Raw genomic sequence first — 21661 nt, 5'->3', positions numbered from 1 at the left:
CCCGGCCCTGCCAAAGGCCTAGGAAAAAAAAGGGAACTTTAACCTCTGACTTGCAAGCTGGAGCCAAGGAAAGTATGAGAACTGGACTGGTCTTTCTCAGCACAGCTACAAGTTGAGCTCCAGTGACCAGAAGGGCTGGTCCAGCTGAAGGCAGAGTCCACGTCTCTCCTGGACAGCGGGACATGCGAGCTGGGCGAACCCTCTCTTTTCCTAGCAAAGCACACGCCTATGGCCCTGGGAAGGACACATTTTACCAAGCCCAACACCTTTACCTTTTTCTCACCATTTTATTTTGATAGCTGCTTGAATTTAGGTCTTTTTTTTTTTTTTCATATTATTTACTGAAAGAATAACGGAAGTATTAGAAATGGTAGAAAGGATAAGCTGCCTTCCTGTGAAGCAGTCAGATAAGAATAGCTCCGTTCTGTCCTTGGGTCTTCTCTGCATGCTGTTTCATCTCTTTCTGAGCTGCCGCCAGGCTCTCCTTACCCTCCTTGTAAACAGGGGGATGCCGGCTTCACTCTGTTTTCTCTCTGATCCTTGTGAGCTCTGTTGGCCCATGCTGCCTTGGGGGCAGGATCTCACTTTATTAAACAGAACAATCAATTAGTTGTATTCACCCTGAACAACATTGTTGGGCAGTTTCTCTTAAGAAAGAGCTTAGTTCTTGTGTCTATTGACAGTTGTATGGGAGAGGCACCTGTCTGGTGGGGGACCTGCTTTGCCCTCAGTGGTGGTAAACCCTCTGTTCATTGTGAAAAACTCCAGAAGGCCACCATGGGAGTGTGTGCCTATCCCCTAATTTTAGGAATCAAGATGTAAGGCCCAGAGGAAGTGGCATGATAGAAATGAGCCACACATCAGGCTGCAGAAGGGTCTGGGAGAGGACAGAAGTCTCCCAAAGCCCAGGGTCTGGGACTCATCCGTTCATAATAGCCCCAGGTCTTAGGAAGCTCTGACAAGCCATCATATTGTCTTTTCACAATGGAAATTCCTTTTGGGTTTTTGATGATTCTACTAGTAAGTAAAACTTGCTCACTGCAGCATTTCAAACACTTCAAGGCTGTGTGATCTTCCAAAGGCCAGTGAAATTTCCTTACCATCTCAGCCTACAGAATGAACAAGTTTTGAGAACTTGCAGGGTATAGTTCCAGATTTTTTAATGTTCATATCATTGTTTTAAAGCTGGGGTCAAACCTTTGCTTGCTTTATCCTATTCTATTTTATTGATACTGCAGAAGGTACGGGCAGTCCTGCTTTCCACACATAATGCATTTCTGAAAAGATGCTCAGAAGCTAAATTGGCAAAAGTAAATAATCCACGTACATTTTCTAAGGTAATTGCAATCTCAGAAATCTAAATTATTCTGGCATCTCATTCTTTGAATTTGTTCTTATACTTTGCAGTTGAATACAAAGTCCACAAGCTTAAGTCCATGAGCAGCAAATCAAGGCTGAAGACTTTCTCCTTGCAGTGCCCCAGTAATTTCTTTGTTTCAATTTTATTAGGCATATGAGACCTTGTCTTCTTGTTGTTAATATCAACATTTTAATTTCTCTTCTTCTTATTCATTTTAATGAAACAAAAGGGCACGATGCAATAAAAATATCCAAAGATAATTGTACAAACCTGCCTGGCCATGCTCCTTAACCTGGATTGGGGGCTGGCAGACAGCACCACCCTGCAGATTTCAAACATGCATCTCTCTGGTGAGTTCTGAAGGTCTGAAGCTGGTACTTGAGTGGTGGCTTAGAGGGTCTCCAAGTGTGTTGTGCGTAAGTGTGGGTAATTCAAAAGTTGAATATAAAAGTCAAGGATACCTGTATTGTGGATACATTTGCAGGCAGCAGAAGCTGACTTAGCTCTTTAAGAAGAATATAAACTTACTGAAAAAGATGGGCAGCTCAGAAAGGTGTTGGGGGCCAGAGCACTAGGTCCAGAACTCTGCTTTGAGGAGCAATGGCCAAGGTCATGATACAGAGCTGTCCTGATGAGAAAACGCTCCCAGGAAACCCTCGGGGCTGCAGCTGCTGTACTGGGAACTCACAGCACATAGCTGGGAACTCACTGGGAACTAGTGTGCTGAAAGTAGCCCTGCCACTAGTGCTGACATGAGTCTGGGTCAGATTCTTCCAAGTTCTAAAGCAAGCCATCTCAGGCACTCTCCTCACTGGCAAAACATTGGCCCTCTCTGAGCCGGTCTCCTCATTTTCCTTGTGAAGACCTGTGTGGTGTGTCCCTCTGGTAGAACCAGATTGCAACCCTGTGTCCTAGCTGCAGAGCAGTCCGGGAAGTGGGATTTCTGGCTTCTGCCATGGGGAAAAGGTACTGGCTCGGCCATAGAGTTAATTCTGGGTTTTCTGATCTTAATGGAAAGACCCAAATGAACTTTTTGGCCAACCCAATGTTATAAGACAGCTGATTCCCCAAACATGAAAAGAATGTTCAAATTTGCTGGGACTACAGAAAAGAAGAAGAAGGAGAGAAGAAGGATAAGAACTGTACAAGTACAAATAGCTATGTTATTCACTCAGTCGTGTCTGACTCTTTGCAACCTCATAGGTTGTAGTCCACCAGACTCCTCTGTCCATGGGATTTCCCAGACAAGAATACTGGAGTGGGTTTGCTTTTCCAGGGGATCTTCCCTATCCAGGGATTGAACCTGAGTCTCCCGCATTGCGGGCAGATTCTTGACCATCTGAGCCACCAGGGAAGCCCAACCAAAAGCTATAGTAGATTATTTTAAAGTCTGTGTAGTATTGCATTTTATGCATATAATTCATTTAGCAAATACTTTACTAGTATATATTCAAATGATTTCCATTGTTTTTGCTGTTAAAAATCATATTTGCGTATGTGTGTGCATACACACAGGTATACACTAACATGCAAATATATTTGTATACTTTATTTTTGTAGGATTAACTCTTCAGAGTAGAAGTGCTGGTCACAAGATATTTAAAATCTTATATTTTGAAATGTATCATGACACTGTCTTCCTAAAATCTTGTTGAAGTGCCTGTCAGCAAAGATAGGTCATGTTTAAAGGAGTTATCAAGTTTAGAGAGTTTTGATAATATTCAAATAATTAAAAATTAATCATTAACAATACATGTTTGTACAGGACAGCTTTATTAACCAGAGTACTAGAATAAATGGAATAGACTCTTGCCCTACTGAGCCTGATAACAGAATGTTCACTGTACTAGTTATCTGTGGGTCTCAGTTCAGTTCAGTTGCTCAGTTGTGTCCAACTCTTTGTGACCCCATGAACTGCAGCATGCCAGGCCTCCCTGTCCATCACCAACTCCTGGAGTCCACCCAAACCCATGTCCATTGAGTTGGTGATGCCATCCAACCATCTCATCCTCTGTCGTCCCCTTTTCCTCCTGCCCTCAATCTTTCCCAACATCAGGGTCTTTTCAAATGAGTCAGCTCTTCACATCAGGTGGCCAAAGTATTGGAGTTTCAGCTTCAATATCAGTCCTTCCAATGAACAACCAGGACTGATCTCCTTTAGGATGGACTGGTTGGATCTCCTTGCAGTCCAAGGGACTCTCAAGAGTCTTCTCCAACACCACAGTTCAAAAGCATCAATTCTTCGGCACTCAGCTTTCTTTACAGTCCAACTCGCACATCCATACATGATCGCTGGAAAAACCATAGCCTTGACTAGACGGACCTTTGTTGGCAAAGTAACGTCTCTGCTTTTTAATATGCTGTCTAGGTTGGCCATAACTTTCCTTCCAAGGAGTAAGCGTCTTTTAATTTCATGGCTGCAGTCACCATCTGCAGTGATTTTGGAGCCCAGAAAAATAAAGTCAGCCACTGTTTCCACTGTTTCCCCATCTATTTTCCATGAAGTGATGGGACCAGATGCCATGATCTTAGTTTTCTGAATGTTGAGCTTTAAGCCAACATTTTCACTCTCCTCTTTCACTTTCATCAAGAGGCTCTTTAGTTCTTCTTCACTTTCTGCCATAAGGTTGGTGTCATCTACATATCTGAGGTTATTGATATTTCTCCTGGAAATCTTGATTCCAGCTTGTGCTTCCTCCAGCCCAGTGTTTCTCATGATGTACTCTGCATATAAGTTAAATAAGCAGGGTGACAATATACAGCCTTGACGTACTCCTTTTCCTATTTGGAACCAGTCTGTTGTTCCATGTCCAGTTCTAACTGTTGCTTCCTGACCTGCATACAGGTTTCTCAAGAGGCAGGTCAGATGGTCTGGTATCCCCATCTCTTTCAGACAGTTTATTGTGATGCACACAGTCAAAGGCTTTGGCATAGTCAATAAAGCAGAAATAGATGTTTTTCTGGAACTCTCTTGCTTTTTCAATGATCCAGCGGATGTTGGCAATTTGATCTCTGGTTCCTCTGCCTTTTCTAAAACCTGCTTGAACATCTGGAAGTTCACAGTTCATGTATTGCTGAAGCCTGGCTTGAAGAATTTTGAGCGCTACTTTACTAGCATGTGAGATGAGTGCCATTGTGTGGTAGTTTGAGCATTCTTTGGTATTGCCTTTCTTTGGGATTGGAATGAAAACTGACCTTTTCCAGTCCTGTGGTCACTGCTGAGTTTTCCAAATTTGCTGACATATTGAGTGCAGCACTTTCACAGCATCATCTTTCAGGATTTGAAATAGCTCAGCTGGAATTCTATCACCTCCACTAGCTTTGTTCATAGTGATGCCTCCTAAGGCCCACTTGACTTCACATTCTAGGATGTCTGGCTCTAGGTGAGTAATCACACCATTGTGATTATCTGGGTCGTGAAGATCTTTTTTGTACAGTTCTTCTGTGTATTCTTGCCACCTCTTTAGGTCCCTACCATTTCTGTCCTTTATTGAGCCCATCCTTGCATGAAATGTTCCCTTGTTATCTCTAATTTTCTTGAAGAGATCTCTAGTCTTTCCCATTCTATTGTTTTCCTCTATTTCTTTGCATTGATTGCTGAGGAAGGCTTTCTTATCTCTCCTTGCTGTGGGTCTATACATGGGTTTTTCAGGCTATTATGGACACTGTGAAGCTGGGTCTTCGTGATGAGTATTAACTCCAAGTTGCTCAATCACCCATAGGGCTGCTACCTATGACTTTACTGACTTTACTTTTACTGACTTTAGGAGGTGCTATTTCACAATGTAGTCTATGGAAGTTGTGACCCCTACCCACACCCTGGAATTGTGCAGTAGATAACCTGCACAACAGTACACAGCACCCCTGCCAACCAAAGCAAAAGGAGTCAGTTGGAAATCTTTCCTATATTTCTTTTGGACTTTTAATCATTTGTCTAAGGCAACTGATTATGAAACATTAAGCCCGTTTCCTTTCCTGGGCAATGAGGCAGCTATGGTGACAGTTCCTAAGTACATAAGAAATGCATCTTGAATTCTGTGACATTTCACATTCCCTACTCTGCCCAGTGGCCAATGGCTTCTTCTTCCAAGTGACATATTGATTGTACATACATGCAGGGTGACTCTGACTGCGTTCAGTGTTTTGAGCTCATCATCTGTTATCCCATTCTTATTGTCATCCTAGGCCCAGACAGTATCAAATTGGAAGCAATAGTGTAGAAAATTATGAACAAATCAAAAAAGACTACAGCTGTGAAATGAATCAGGCCATTGCTCCACATTTAGTATTTCCCCTGATATAAACACCTTGCTTCTTTCTTCACCCTGTTAGGAGGTCTCAGAGCCAGGAGTGGGCTGGGATAATTAGAGCTAAACTCTGACCTTGCTTTGGAGTCGGGTACAAGGTGTCCCTGAGAGTGGCAGATTCTGCTGTCCTAGAAAACCTGTCACATGTTTGAGGCTGTGGGGTGGCTCACTAGGGTGTGACAGCCAGGAAGCTGGGATTGACACGTGGTGATTTATGTGACTGTGAGTGGCAATTTCACTCTTAAAGGGCGCCGAGGATGGCCCCTTCCCCCAGGCTTTATGAGACTGTCATTAATCACACCCCTCCAGGTGGATCTGTGACCAAGGGGATAATGAGAGGATGCCATGTTGCTAGTTGCTAGTTGCACAAATGTAGGTGCAACTCCGTCAGGTGGATAATTTCATGCACCAGCAGAGGGAGAAGCCTGAATGGATGGCATGGGGGCCAGGCACACCTTGTCACTGTGGTAACTGTAGGCTCCTCTGTCACTGCACTGTGCCTGTTGTCACTTTTGTGTTTAACATGCCTGTGGTGGATGTGAGTGGGGCCTGCCTTTTAATGTTAATCAGGACCAGTGCAGATTCTTTCTTCCTGTTCTAAAAAGTCAAAAAAAGTGAAAACGTGAAGTCGCTCAGTCATGTTCGACTCTTTGCGACCCCATGGGCTATTGTCTACCAGGCTCCTCCGTCCATGGGATTTTCCAAGCAAGAGTACTGGAGTGGGTTGTCATTTCCTTTTCCATCTAAAAAGTCAGCTCTGACCCTTTTTTTCCTGGCTCACCAAGAGTCTGGGCAAAGAAGATGGGGATGGAGAATGTGCCTGTGGGAAAGATCACCGTGGGTAGGGTGGCCACCTTCGTCTCTTCCCCAGGCTCAGCCCTGGACTGAGACCACACAAGGTTGTAGATGGAAGCTTGTGGGACCCTCTGAACCTGGGTGGTCAGAGATAATGCAGTCCAGGATAGGGCTGGAGGCTCTAGTCCATGCAGGCTCCATTCTGCCCACTGTTCTTTTCTGCCCTCAGTGCCTCTTCCTCAGATGGCCCCAAGAAGGGGAGCTCGCCCCTTCCTCCTCCAGGAATTTGGCCCTACCTGGAACTTCCTGACTTGTCTAGGAGCTCTGGGTCTGCTTTGGAAGCTGAGTAAGCTATGAGGACAGGATGAGGGCCTCTCTCAGGGAAGGAGCTGAGGCTGTTGGAAATCTGCCTGGGAAATCTCTCCCCTCTCTAGGGTCACCCTACGAGCCCCACATACCTTCTCTGTTGACTTAGGGCTGGGGAAAACCTGATGACTGGTCATAGACCCTCCCCTCTCTGACACTTAGAAGCCCTATATACGTATTTAATCATCCACTCAACAAATATTGATGGATCTTTTGCCACACTGGTCTAGGGATTGAGAATATACTAAGGAACTAAAGAGATACATGTCCAGCCCTCATAGAGCTCACATTCCAGTGGGGAAAGAGAGTTAAAAGCAAAATATATAGTATGTTGAAAGATGGTAAGTGCGATGGATGAAAAATAAAGCAGAGAACAGGGATGGGGTATGTTCGGGTGGGAAGCGTTGGAATTTTAAGTATGCTGGTCAGGAAAGGCCTCGTGAAGAAGCAGAGCCCTCTGGAAGAGGAGGGAGCCAGTGGGGGTCAGGAAGGCAGCCTCAGGCAGGTGCGTGCCTGGAGTGTTCCGCAAGGCCAGTGCAACTGCAGCTGAGTGAACAAGGAGGACGGAAGGGAGACTCACATCAGAGAGATGATGGACTGATAGTGTAGGGTCTTATAGGCTCTCATGAGGACTTGGGGTTTTCCTTGAAGTGAAATGAGAAGTCTTTGGGGGGAGGGGTCAAGAAAAAGAGTGGCATGGTCCAACTGCTATTTAAGAGGAAGCTCTGATTCCAGTTTTGAGAAGTCTATGGTGGGGTCAGGTTGGGAGGAAGGGAAGCAAGTGCTTGTGATGTAGCTGGGAGTTGGTGGTGGCCTGCGACAGTGCTGGGCAGCCGTGAAGGCAGTGATATGCTGAGAAAGTGAAGCTAAAAAAACTTGCTGTTTATGTCAGAGTGTTCTGCCTGTGTTTTCCTCTAAGAGTTTTAAAGTGTCCAGGCTTACATTTAGGTCTTTGATCTATTTTGAGTTTATTTTTGTGTATGGTGTTAGGGAGTGTTCCAGTTTCATTCTTCTACATGAGCTGTCCAGTTTTTCCAGCAGAACTTACTGAAGAGACTGTCTTTTCTCCCTTGTATATTCTTGTCTCCTTTGTCATAGATAAGGTGTCCATAGGTGCATGGGTTTATCTCTGGGCTTCCTATCTGTTCCATTGATCTATAAAAACAAAAATAAACAAATGGGACCTAATTAAACTTAAAAGCTTCTGCACAGCAGAGGAAACCATAAACAAGACAAAAAGACAACCCTCAGAATGGGAGAAAATACTTAACAAAGTAACTGACAAGGGATTATGCTCCAAAATGTATAAACAGCTCAATACAGATCAATATAAAAAAAAACCCCAAATAACCCAAACAAAAAATGGTGGAAGACCTATACAGACACTTCTCTGAAGAAGACATAAAGATAGCCAACAGGTACCTGAAAGTATCCTCAACATCACTAATTATTAGAGAAAAGCAAATCAAAACTACAATGAAGTATCACCTCATACCAGTCAGAATGGCCATCATCAAAAAATCTACAAACGATAAATGCTGGAGAGGGTGTGGAGAAAAGGGAATCCTCTTGCACTCTTGGTGAGAATATAAATTAATACAGCCACTATGGAGAACAGTATAGATGTTCCTTAAAAAACTAAAAATAGAATTAACATATGACCTAGAAATCCCACTTCTGGGCATATACTCAGGGAAAACCATAATTTAAAAAGATGCACACACTCCAGTGTTTATTGCAGCAGTATATACAATAAGCAGGACATGGAAGCAAGCAACTTAAATGTCCCTCAAAAGAGGAATGGATAAAGAAGATGTGGTACACCCACCCATACAGACACACACAGAGGAATATTAGTCAGCCATAAAAGGAACAAAACTGTGCAATTTGCAGAGATGTGGTTGGACCTAGGGACCATCATACAGAGTGAAGTAAGTCAGAAAGAGAAAAATATTGTATAATGTCACTTATATGTGCAATCTAGAAAAATGGTACAGATGAACTTATTTGCAAAGCAGAAATACAGACACAGTTGTAGAGTACAAATGTATGAATACCAAGGGGGGAGGAGAGGTGGGATGAATTGGGAGATTGGGATTGACATTGGGATATACACTACTGTGCATGAAATAGGTAAGTAATGAGAACCTATTATATAGCACAGGGAACTCAAAGTTCTGTAGTGACCTAAGTGGGAAGGAAATCCAAAAAAAGAGTGACATATGTATATGTATAGCTGATTCTCTTTGCTGCACAGTAGAAACTAACACAACATTGTAAAGTAATTATAAAGATTAATTAAAAAAAAGATTTGCTGATGGATTCAATTGGGATGTAAGAGAAAGAGAAAAGCTGTGGATGACTTCAACGTTTTGGACTGAACAACTGAAAGGATGGGGTTACCATGTTCAGATCTTAGGAAGACTGAGTGGAGAAAATTCAACTTTGAAGAAAGAAAAGTCAGGAATCAGACTGAGTGCATTAAATCTGAGATGCCCTTCAGCTATTCAGAGGCCCCACCTGGTGGCTCAGATGGTAAAGAATCTGCCTGCAACGCAAGAGACCCAAGTTCAATCCCTGGGTCGGGAAAATCCCCTGGAGAAAGGAATGGCTATTCACTCCAGTATTCTTGCCTGGAGAATTCCATGGATAGAGGAATCTGGTAGGCTACAGTCCACGGGGTCACAAAGAGTCAGACCTGACTGAGCGACTAATTACTTTCACTTTCAGCTACTCAAGGGGAGTAGCTCAGGGTGGGCCATATAGGAGCCTGGAGTTCAGGAGGATGGTCTCCAGGCTAAAAAGATAGGAGTTTCACAGTTGGCAGCTTGCACAGGTAATAAAAGCTGTGCACTGGAAGAGCTCCTGAACACAGTGAGTAAAGGTACTGAGAGCAAAGACCCCAGGAATAGGACCCAGAGCACCTCAGCATTTAGAGAGAGGAGACACAAATAGAAACAAGCACAGCAGATCAAGCAGGAATGGCCAGAGAGGGCCGGAGAAACCCAGAGAGTGACATCCTAAAAATGGAGTGGAGAAAGTATGGCTAAGGCAAGCAGGTGATGAGCTGTGTCCAGTTCTGGGATCACTGGACTGCAAGTTCATGAGCACAGGGACTCTTCCTACACTATTCTATGCTTGATGCCCAGCTCCTAAACTAGGACTTGGCACAGAAAAGATGCTCAACAAACAATCTGTTGAATGAATAAGTAAGTCAAGTAGGATGAGGACTGATAATTTACCACTGGATGTAGCAGCATGCAGGTGACCTCACAAGAGCCATTTCAGTGGTGTGGTAAGGATGAATGCTTACTGAGGTGGGCTCCAAGGGAGAAGAAGTGCAGGCACAGGACAGCACTGAAAAGTGAGCTTCTAGCTGGAGAAAATACAACATTAAGTCCAGTCTGTCTTGTCACATCACTAATGGGGTCATTGTCCAAGAGCCTGGCTTTCACCTTGTCACTGCACATCCTCAACAGAATAAAGCCCAAACTGCCCTGACACAATCCAGTTGCCATCTGTCTTTTTTGCTATCCTTAATACCTTTCTTTTCCAGTCAAACAATGTAGATCCCAGATGACTTATGAACTGTGTAACTATAAGTAAGTCACTTAACCTTTCTGAGCCTCAGTTTCCTCATCTGTATAATAAGGATAATTACTGTATTCAAGGGGTTGTTAGGGAATTAAGCACCAGTGTTCAGTTGATATTCAATAAGTAGCAATAATTTTTATTCCTATTTTTGCACATTTGCTTGTGCTAGGTCCACCTCCACCCCCCCGCCATAGTCCATCTGTTAAAGTCTGCTCCAAGATCCTATTTGAGACTGTCTGTTCATTTATGCATAGCTATAATAATAATAATAAGAGCAAATATTTACACAGCACTTAGTCCTTACTAAATGAGTGCTTTGTACATATGAACTCATTTAATTCTCAGAGCAACCCTGGACAGCAGGTTGTGTTCCCACTTTGTAGAAAAGGAAATCAAGGTAGAGTGGTTAGCTGCCTTGTCTCAGGTTGCACGGCTCTCAGGTGGAACAGTAAGGTTGTTTCAATCATCCTCTCTTCAGAAAACCTTTATCTAGTGTGCACTGTTAGCCAGGCCCTGTTCCAGACACTGGTGGTTTTGAAATGCAAAAGATTCTGCTGTGTTCATAAGGAGCTCTCAGCATGGCCTTCCTGACTACTTAGGACAAAGGCACATCTGTTGAATTCCTGTAGCCCTTACTGCCTATCCCATTCGTGAAGTGTGAAGGTTGCTGAACATTACTCTGACGTACAAACCTGCAAGCTCCTTGAGCCATGCTAGTGGGCATAAAATAGTATCTTATTTTTATTTGCATTTCCCTAATGGCTAAGAATGTTGAGCATCTTTTCATGTGCTTTTTGGCTATTTATATATCTTCTCTAGATAAATGTCTCTTCAAGTTCTTTTTCTGCTGTTGAGTTGTGAGGGTTATTTATATTTTTATGTTATCCCCTTATCAGATGTAGGATTTAAAAATATTTTCCCCATTTTGCTGCTCCTGCTGCTGCTAATTCACTTCAGTCGTGTCCAATTCTGTGCGAGCCCATAGATGGCAACCCACCAGGCTCCCCCATCCCTGGGATTCTCCAGGCAAGAATACTGGAGTAGGTTGCCATTACCTTCTCCAGGTTGTCTTTTTGCTTCCTGATAAATGTTCTTTGATACATGGAAGGCTTAACTTTTGATAAAAACCAATTTTTCTGTTTTTCTTCTGTTGCTCATGCTTTTGGTATCATATCTAAGAATCCATCTCTAAATCCAAGGTCATGAAAATTTACCCCTATGTTTTCTTCTGCAAGTTTATGGTTTAAGCTTGTATTTAGGTCATTTATCAATTTTGAGTTGATTTTTTGTATGGAGTTAGATAGGGGTCCAAATTCATTCTTTTACATGTGAAAACCCAATTGTCCCAGGTGCCACTTGTTGAAGAGACTGTTCTTCATTAAACAGTCTTGGTTTCCTTGATTAAAATCAACTGGCCATAGATATACGTTGCCGGACTCTCAGTTCTATTCCACTGGTCTATATTTCTGTCTTTTTTCCAGTACCACACTGTTTTGATTATTGTAGTTTTGTAGTAAGTTTTGAATTTGGGAAGTGGGAAACCTCCAACTTTGTTTTCCCTCCAGTCTTCTTTTTCAAGATTGGTTTGGCTTTTTAGGGACCCTTGAAAAGCTTTTTCAATAAATGACATGGGGCAATTTGACAAGCTTAGAGGAAACAAAAAGAATCTCAATCTAAGTGTCAGACCTTGAAAGAAAATTATCTCACAATGATGACTGACTTAAATGTAGAACTATTAAACTTTTATTTTAAAAATAGAAAAATCTTTGAGCTCTGAGAGTTAGAAAGTGAAAATGTTAAGTTGCTCAGTCATGTCTGACTCTGCGTGGCCCCATGGACTGTAGCCCGGCAGGTTCTTCTGTCCATGGGACTTCCAGGCAAGAATACTGGAGTGGGTTGCCATTTCCTTCTCCAGGAGATCTTCCTGACCCAGGGATCAAACCCAGGCCTCCTGCATTACAGACTGGATTTTTTACTGTCTGAGCCACCAGAGTGAGCCTTAGACTTGATATTAAAAAAAAATCTGTAACAAGGAAAAATTGATAAACTTTACTGCATCAAAATTAAAATTGTTTGCTCTACAAAAGACTCTATGAAAAGGATGAAAAGACAAGCTAGAGACTGGAAAAATATATTTTCAAACCACATGTCCACAAGAGACTAATATTTAGAATGTATAAAGAACTCCTAATATTCAACAGTAAAAACAAGCAACCTCAAGAAATCCAATTAGAAAATGGCCTAAAGATATTTCAACAAGGAGAATATACAGATGACAACTAAGCACATGAAAAGACGTTCAACATCCCTAGTCACTAGGGAAATGTAAATTAAAACCACAATGAGGTATCGCTACACACCTATCAGAATGACTAAAACAAAAGATAGTGACACCAGTAATGTAGGTAGAGAAACAGAATCATTCATGTATTGTTGTAACATGCTATAGTCACTCAGGAACAGTTTGATCATTTCTTGAAAAGCTAAACATGCAACTATCAGCCAAACCAGCAATTGTACTCATGGGCATTTATCTCAGAAAAATGAAAATTTATGTTCCTATATAAACCTGTATACAAATGTTAATAGCAACTTTACTTGTAATAGCCAAAAATGGAAACAACCCAGGTGGTTAAGCAACTGTGGTACTTCCATGCCATGGAATACTACTCAGTAATACAGAGGAACAACTATTGATATGTCAAACAATTTGAATGAATCTCAAGGTAATTATGGTGACTGAAAAAAAGCCAATTCCAAAGGGTAAATATTGTATCCTTCTCTCTGTGTAACATTCTTGAAGTAACAAAATTATAGAAATGAAGACAGAGTAGTGGTTGCCAGGGGTTAGAGATAAGGAGTGAGAGGCAGAATGGAGGGTGGGGGGTGTGGCTATAACAGAACCTCAAGAGGGGTCCCTGTGGTGGTGGAGAGGTTCTGTATCTTGACAGCAACAATATCAGTACGTGGTTGTGATACTGGACAAAGGTCTTACAAGGTATGTGACAAAGAAGTGGTAAGTGACAAAGACGTATCATTGGGGGAAACCAGGTAAAATGTACACATGATTGTTGTGCATTATTTCTTACAACTGTATGTGAATCTCTAATTATTTAAAAATGAAAGGTTTAATGAAAAAAACAGTAAGTGCTACATTATTTAATTTTTTCTATTTATAATGAAAGACTGCAAGCCAGTTGGTGTGTGACACGTGAGCACACACAGTGGTTAGAGGGATGTCAGATGAGGACACTCATCTTTTCTGTCACTCAGTTTATCTCTTGGCTGAACAGCACTGACTGCTGGGATGGTCGAGACTGTTACATTTTAAACTGTTTTTCTTCTTAGTCAAATATGTTTGATTTGTGCCCATAATAGATTGCATTTAAAGACTAGAAACATAAGGAACCCAATGACGAAATACAAGATAATTAAGAGCAAAAAACGGCAAAACTGTAATCCTACTTCAAAATTACCTTCCCCAATCTGAAAATTGCATTCATCTGATAAAAAAAATCCTTACATGGAGCATCAAGATGTCCTTGGTACTTCAAAAACAGTGTGAAGAGGAGAAAATAGAGTAACAATTATACCCAATTTGGCTTTTCATTTATTGAGAATAAAGGGTCTACCCACACCCATAATGAGCTATTTGCAGCGTGCTTGCAAATAGCAGCCTAGAATCTGTCCCCTCTTGTCATTTATAAGCAAAACATAGAAATTATAAAAATAAACCAGTAGTGTTTTTAGCATAAAATTCCATAATTTCAGACATAAATTCTTGGAAAACAGCTTTTGCTTGTACTGGTGCTGTGTCATGGAGTTAAATCTCAAAATATTTTTAGTGTACATACATTCTCCAAGCCAGATTTGACATATCACTTTTTAGTATACTCAGTATAATTTAGAAAACTGTGCTTTCTCTTGTATAATTTTAAAAGAGTTAACTGTGTATTTGTTGTTAAATGATACAAAGTGGAAATTTGTCTGTAATGACTGTATATTATAAATATTATTAATGAATGCATTAAAATAAACTGTAGCGTACAATACTTAATATGATACCCTTAAAAATTTGAAGGTTAAAATCACTTCTTTATCACATACCACAGAAAAATGACAAAACAGTTTAAAATTTTTTGAAGACGGTAGTAGTGAAAGGCATTTGCAAGTCACATATGGCTGGGTGGTGCGGTGGGTGTGCCTGCACTTGTCAGCTTTAAAGTATCCTGAACACATCAGCTGTTAAGTGCCCACTGACACTTATCTAGGGCAATTAGGAAATGAAGGTCCTGGTTAACGACGTCTTCTCCATAACTGAAAATTACTATAGGTGTGAGCACTGGATTGGGGTCAAGAGACTTCAGTCTTTCACTAGCCTGGGGTTCTTGGACAAACTAAGTGGGATGACAATATTAATAGACACTCATCTCTCATGGCGGGCTTCCCAGGTGGTGCAGTGCAAGAGAATCTGTCTGCCAATGCAGGAGTTACCAGAGAACGTGGGCTCGATCCCTGGGTCAGGAAGATCCCCTGGAGTAGGAAATGGCAACCCACTCCAGTATCCTTGCCTGGAAAATCCCATGAACAGAGGAAGGAGCCTGGTGGGCTACAGTCCATGGAGTCGCAAAAGAGTCAGACATGACTGAGCACACATACATGTGTCTCCTGTGGTGAGTGTCTAAAGCCAATCAAATCAGCTTTTATTTACATTTTAGCTGCTTTCTCATTTGGTATGTTTTCTACTCTAAGTAACAGAAAGCCAACTCAATCGGTTTAAGTCGTGAGGAAAATAGAAAACTAGAATTTGGGGCAGCCTCAGAGTTGGTTATTTTAGCAGCTCATTTCAGCAGTATGTGAAGCTTCTAGGTTCCTTCCTGTATTCTGCCATCATTCATGGCCCACAAGGCTTCTCTCAGGGTCACAGGATGGTGATCATGGGTCTAGGAGACCCTGTAGGTCATGAGGGTATTGAGAGAGAAAAGCAGTACTATCTCCTCTGGTGCATTTCTTTATCTCCCCAGCTGCCTTTCTCTTACCTCTCCTTGGCTAGCACTGGGCCCCCCTGCTCACCCCTTGACCAGATTCCAGCAGAGAGAATGGGAGCTCTATGACTGGCTTAGACTGTGCTGAAGACAACTGACATTCCGCAGTCAGAGAAGAGAGAAAGACTGTGTGTCTGGTTTTGATATGACAAGGGTTCATGGTGAGGACAAGTTAAGTACACATATCAATAGGTTCAGAACAAAAGGTTTTCTAGACACTAGTTTGTAGAACATGACTTCTGAGATCTGGATTATCTGCCAAGAGTTTAGACACTCTGTGCCACTGATGCAGAACTGCGTCGTGATTGTGAGGGCAGGCTTGATCACATCCAAGCTCTGCCATTTGCCAGACAGATTGCCTAAGATAAGTTGTGTACCTTCTCTAAGTTTAACTTACAAAACTGGGGATCTTATGGAGTTAGCTGTTGGGAGAATTAGATAAAACAACATATATGAAGGATTGGGCCTAGTGCTCAGTGCATAGTTGGCAATCAATGAACATTCAATGCTGGTGTGATGCAGTGATGACCATGATGAGCTGATATGACCTTGTACTTCTCAACAGCTGACTAGTTGTTTTTTTCCTGCTTTCACTCTTCTGTCAGCCAGGATCCCCTCTAGCCATCTATTCTCCATAGAGCATCCAAGTGATCTGTTAAAAACATATAGAAGATCATGTCATTCTCCTGCTCAAAACCCTCTCATGGCTCCCATTACACCTAAAATCAGATCTAAAGTCATTGTGCGTCACAGCCTAGAGTGCCCATATGGTCTGGCTCTTACCTAGCTCTCTGCCTTCTTTAGCAACACGACCCATATTCCTCTGCTTTTCTATGTTGGCCTGAATCACATCAAACCAGATCCTACATCACATTTTTTATGCCTGTTGTGCCTTCAGCCTGAAAACTCTCCCCACTAAATCATCTCACATCTTGTCCCCTCATTTATTCATGTCTGTGCTCTAAGCCCCTCCTCAGAGAGATCTTTGTCATTTGCCCTCTTAAGAACAGTTACCACACTCACTCTGAGCTACACTTCCTCTTAGCTTGCATTGTCTAGAACAGGGGTCCCCAACTTCTGAGATCAAATGCCTGATGATCTGAGGTGGAGCTGATGTAATAATAATAGAAACAAAGTGCACAAAAAATGTAATGTGCTTGAATCATCCTGAAACCATCACTCCCTCATGGTCTGTGGAAAAAGTTGTCTTCCACAAAACTGGTCCCTGTTGCCAAAAAGGTTGGAGACCACTGGTCTAGAAAACAACCTGAAACAAAAGCTCATGTGCTGACACTTGACTGAGGAGGGATACAGTCTCAGAGAAGCAAGAACAAGAAAGAAGAAAGACAAAATACTGGATGGGCTGCAGCTTTGCAATCACTAGCTGAGGGCTTGGTCTCCAAGGATGTCTTGAGATGAGGCGTAGAGCTCTCTGCATCTCTGTACAGACCATCCAAGGAAGGATGTGCACCTTCTTTCTCAAATGAGGAAGAAGAATTGATCTGCTGGCTCCCTCCTGCACTCCATCTCCCACTGGTCAGGTCCACCCACCCCTGAAGCAGAAACTCCCCACCCCCACTCCACCCCGACCTCTATGATGTAGTGAGTAGCCCCCCAGGTAGCCTCTGGGGAAGCCAGAGCTGCAGGGCTCCAGTCTGACCAATGCCAGTATTTCTTTGTCAGTTGTTGCCACACACAAGGCATCTTGACCTGAGCTGCTGGCAATAGCAGCAGAGGCACCTGGCTCTAAGAATGTGCGAATAGTACAGAGCAGTTGATCTGGCCACTCTGTCCAGGAAGCAAGGCACGTAGCCAAAGCCCTGGTGGAGGATAGGGGCAAAGAGGTCAGCATGCCTGCTTAGATTTGAGGAGTATACAAACTAAGTCCAGAACCATCTGATACATCCTCATCCTGCATAGTTCTCTTCATAACACTGAAGATGACCTGTCATGATATTGCATATTCATTTTAATGAAGCAGATATTCAAACGGATGAAATCTCCATAAGTAGGAGCTCATCTTTGCCAATGATCCCCTTTTCAGATAGTCATGCTATTTACCATCCATCCTCTACTAGTGAGTTGGAAAATGGGGTCATGACAAAAATATCCCTCGTGAGTAAAGGAGGTTGGCCCCTCCCTTGGCTCTCCTACTGCGTTGCCTCTTTCACCTTGCTTTCTAATCCTAGTACACATGCTGCTTTGTGGCCTGGAGGGCGGGCCTTCTCATCCCAGATGGTCCCTGTGCACACGGAATTCTGAGAGTAGCTGAGCTTCATTTCCTCTTGTTATCAGTGCCTTTCTTAGGCCCCTTGTACCATCAATCTAGGCCCTGGGAGTTTGGTGGGACTTTTGTCTCTGAAACAGTACTATGGTGAAGGGTTTTGGTTTTCATCTCCCTCTACTCTCTCCAGTCACAATTCCCTTTCCATCACTACATCTTCTCATTCATCCCACCTTCTTAATTGCCACTAATTAATTAATCCCACCTTCTTAATTGCCACACTAATTCTTCATTGCCTTGAAAAATTTCCCAAATCAGCTCTCTCCTGAATGAATACCTTATCTCCATGCTGACTCCCTTTCTCCCTAAATCAGAGTTTAAAGTAATTGTTTCTGAGTGTGACTTTAGGTCTAGGATTTTGAATTTGGTGCCTACACTGCCTTAACTTCTAGATGACAATGAATCATCATTTAAGAATTAATATTAGACTTAAGGGAAACCTTTCATGTCACAGCTTTAGATCAGAGTAGCCCTAACTTCTAGCAAAATAAAGGCATGGACTTGCAGAATTGAAAATGCTTTCAGAAGCTCACTGAGTATGACTGCCTCCCCCTCCATCCTCTCCCAACCCTTTCTTAAGAGCTGAGGAAACAAGCCAAGGAAAGGTAGGATTCATCCTGACTCGCACAGTCAAAGAGGGACAGAGGCAGGCCAGGGACCCGGTCTTTTTGCCTCTCTGACCAGGGCTCTCCTAAGATCCAGACTGCTTCTTCAATCAACTACATAGTTTGGTTTGAAGATTTACTAAGATATTTCTGGGGAGGAAGCAGAATGTTAAATTATGCAAGACAAGGAATACTGTTCCCTTCCTATTCCCACCTTCTAATGTGACCTCCTGGTCTGGCTTCTAATGGGTATTTCTGGGGACTGTCTGATTTGCCCAAGGTGGACCTGACCCAAAGCTAGGGACAGAGTAACTTTTGGTAGAATCTGATCCCCACAGCTGTGTGTCATCTCTGGGTATCTAATGTGCAGCTGCAATCTGAAATGACCTGTAGGAGACACCATTATTTGGCAGCAGTTTTTGGTCATATGGTTGTGGTTTTGGTAAGATTAGAGACAGAAAAAAGTTTTAAAACTGGCAAAGTAAAATCCCTAATACATATTAGGAATTTTTAAACTTCTTGATCTGGTAAAAAAAAAAAAAAACACTGATAAGTTTCTCTTGTGCGTCTCTGAGTCTGCCTGGGGAGTAATCTGAATTTATGTTGCCTTTTAACTTTTTCCTTTCAAGCTTACTGAATTGTATGATTTCAAAATTTAAACATCATAGTTGGCTACTGAGAATCATCAGTGTGCTTGCAAGTCCTGAAACAAGGCTTCAGGCAAATTCTGAAATTACATGTGTAAAATCTAGCCCATTTTCCAAGTTGGGGAGTATTATTAAACCAAGACTTGCCCTGAGAGGTGAAAGCATAGAGCAATTCAAAGAAGTGTCAAGGTCTGCTGGCATCTGATGCTGCCTCCCTGAAGGCTTGTTTTATTTCGTCATTCACACTTCACCTTTTTTATTCCAAGGTGACTTTTAATTCCAGTCTTATTTTATGCATAGTAGTCACAATAGCTCACTTCAGATGTTAGCATTATCTCTAAGGGATATTCCGAACATCTGATTTGCAGCAATTACATTTCCCTGCTTCTGTGGGAAGTGGAGGAAGTTTATGGAAGTCCAGTCCCTGCATTAAAGGGAGCTATTTCTGATCTCGGTCGATCTACAGACCCTGACTTACATATGACCCTGAGTTACTAAAAAACACATACCCCAAGGCCTGCCTTGGTTATGTAATAGGGTCACTAGGCTGACTCAGGGACTTTGTGTTCAGAGCTGAGAACAGAAACTGGCTTTTCCAAACGCCTCAAAGTCTGGGAAGGTGGCTGAACCCAGCCTCCAGGCTGTGGGGACTCCATCTTGACCACTGATTTCAGAGGGAGGCTCAGCATGTTTCCAAACTTCCTGGCTTCCTTTTACATGTCGTCTTCATCTTCTTTTTCCCAAGATGAAAAGTGCTGTTCCTTTCCTGGTCTGGCTGCAGAGAATCTGGCCTCAAGCCAGCCTTGGAGTTTCAGTCATGGGTGGCCTTGGCAAAGATTCATGGTCAATTCTGAGAGAGCATCATACCTGCCAAGGCCAGGGGCATGCAACATGGAGCAGCCTTTATGCTTCTGAGCACAAATCATGGTATCCAAGGGAGAAGTCACAGCAGAGTGAGACCTGGAAGTCACCCAGATTTCCTTCAAGTCCTCATTTTACAGATGGGGAAACATACCAATAGCAGAAATACGATTGGCTCTGGGTTACAAGCTGAGTGATAGTAGAGGGAGGGCTGCATCCCAGAACTAAACCTGTGTAAGGGCAGGGACCATGCTGGCCCACCCACTGCAGTCTCCCCAGCACCTCCTACAGTGCCTAGTGGACATGAGGCACCTGTAGAAGGAATAAACAAATAGAAGAGCTCTTCTTCCATGTCAGTTTCGCTTCTCCTGATATTTAACTAACCTTAACAGCAGAAAAGCCCCTCTGCCCCTTCTCCAGGCCAGGAAAGATCACAGAGGCATGAACAAGACACTGTTCCCCCATGCCAGGGGATCACCTGCTGCCCACACAGCCAGAGCAGAAGCCCCCTCCACCCCTCAAAGGCTCCTGCCCATCAGGTAACTAGTTTAGTTACCATCAGACTAGTCTGGCTGGAGTCTCCCTCCTAAGTCTGATGCCACCCTGGAGCCACAGTATGACCATGGGGAGGGGGGGGGCCTGGCTAGTTGTTACAAAGTTTCCAGTTATTTGGGCAGCAAGACTGAGCTTTAGGCCAGTTAAAGAAAACAACATGATCACTGGGCTGTGGTCTCCAAAAGCTATAGTTGTTGATAAGGGATCCAGAAAGGTTTGGGAGCCCCAGGCTCGGAGGCGAGATCTGGGCCTCATGTCTGGTTCTAAGCTTAGGAGAAGAAAGGACCCTCCGGTCAGACCTTGGCCAGGCTAGGCAACCCTCACCAGGGACTGCCTCTGTATGCGTGTGATTTCGTAACATTCTGCGGTGATAGAAGGCAGATTCAGAAAGAGAGGAAAACTTCGCTATTTGGCCGGTTGTTGGTACTCAGTAAGGGGGTGTCATTTGACTTTGCCTCCAGGGACAGCTCTCTTGGTGCGGTGTACCGGCCCGCCTGAGCTGCACAAGCTGTAGCAGCTGATTAAGAGCAGCCGCGCATATTGAGAGCACAGCCTTCGGGAGCCCCGCCCGGAAAAGAGCCAGAGAGGAAAAAAAAAAAGCCAGAGAAGAGGAGAGGAGGGGTGTGTTGGGGGCGGCCGGTGGGAGGGCTCGTTGCCGGCAGGGATCCACAGAGCCAGGGCGGCAGCTCACCCCCTCCCCCCTGCGGCTGCAGAGATCGCCCCGGAGCGCCAGAGCCCTCCCACCCCGAGTGCGCGCCCGGCTGCTCCGCGCACCTGCCACGGGCCCCGCGCGGGTCTGAGCGGCGGGCGGGCGGCGAGCACAGGTGGCGGCGATTGGGCAGGCGGGGCCCGGAGGGTGACGTCACGGGCTCCGGTCCCGGCGGCAGAAATAGGGCAGCCGCCGCGGCGGTGCTACAGCAGCGGGCAGCGGCGGCTCAGAGAGCTGGAGCCGCGACAGCCCTCCAGCGCGCCCAGGACCCGCCGACAGCCAGGGAGACCGACCGAAGGACGCGGGGCCGGGTCGCCGCTGCCACCACGGGGCGCTCCCTCCTGCCCGCCGAGTCCGGCCACCTGGTCTTCCCCTCGGCCCCGGCCGCCTCAGGTACGCGGCGCAGCTTCGGGGCGGTCGTGGGGAGGGTGGCAAGCCGCCACCGCCGCCAGCCGGTCCCCCTGCACCCCGTTGGGATCCGTGCGCCTGCGGCCCCGCGTTTGCCTGCAGGGCCCGGCTGGGTGCTTGCTTGT

General features: G+C 44.0%; 1 protein-coding gene across 5 annotated transcripts in view; it reads left to right on the top strand.

Moving 5' to 3' along the window:
* FSTL4 (follistatin like 4) overlaps window positions 1-21661 on the top strand; it is a 695167-nt gene that overhangs the window by 261854 nt on the left and 411652 nt on the right. For 2 of the 5 annotated variants that reach the window (XM_081502828.1, XM_081502825.1), the window contains exon 1: window positions 20583-21521. The exons of 2 other annotated variants lie outside the window; for them this stretch is intronic. The gene's annotated coding sequence lies outside the window, so the exon portion shown is untranslated. Of the gene's footprint in view, window positions 1-13291; window positions 13421-20582; window positions 21522-21661 lie in introns of those variants that run through there. One more of the 5 variants, XM_081502826.1, reaches the window with a different exon arrangement.

The sequence above is a fragment of the Giraffa tippelskirchi genome, chromosome 6 (genome assembly GCF_054371585.1).
Source record: "Giraffa tippelskirchi isolate mGirTip1 chromosome 6, T2T-mGirTip1v1.2.pri, whole genome shotgun sequence".
In the NCBI taxonomy this organism is placed as follows: domain Eukaryota; kingdom Metazoa; phylum Chordata; class Mammalia; order Artiodactyla; family Giraffidae; genus Giraffa; species Giraffa tippelskirchi.
Note: the sequence above shows the minus strand (reverse complement) of the source record. Positions and strands in the feature narration are given on the sequence as shown.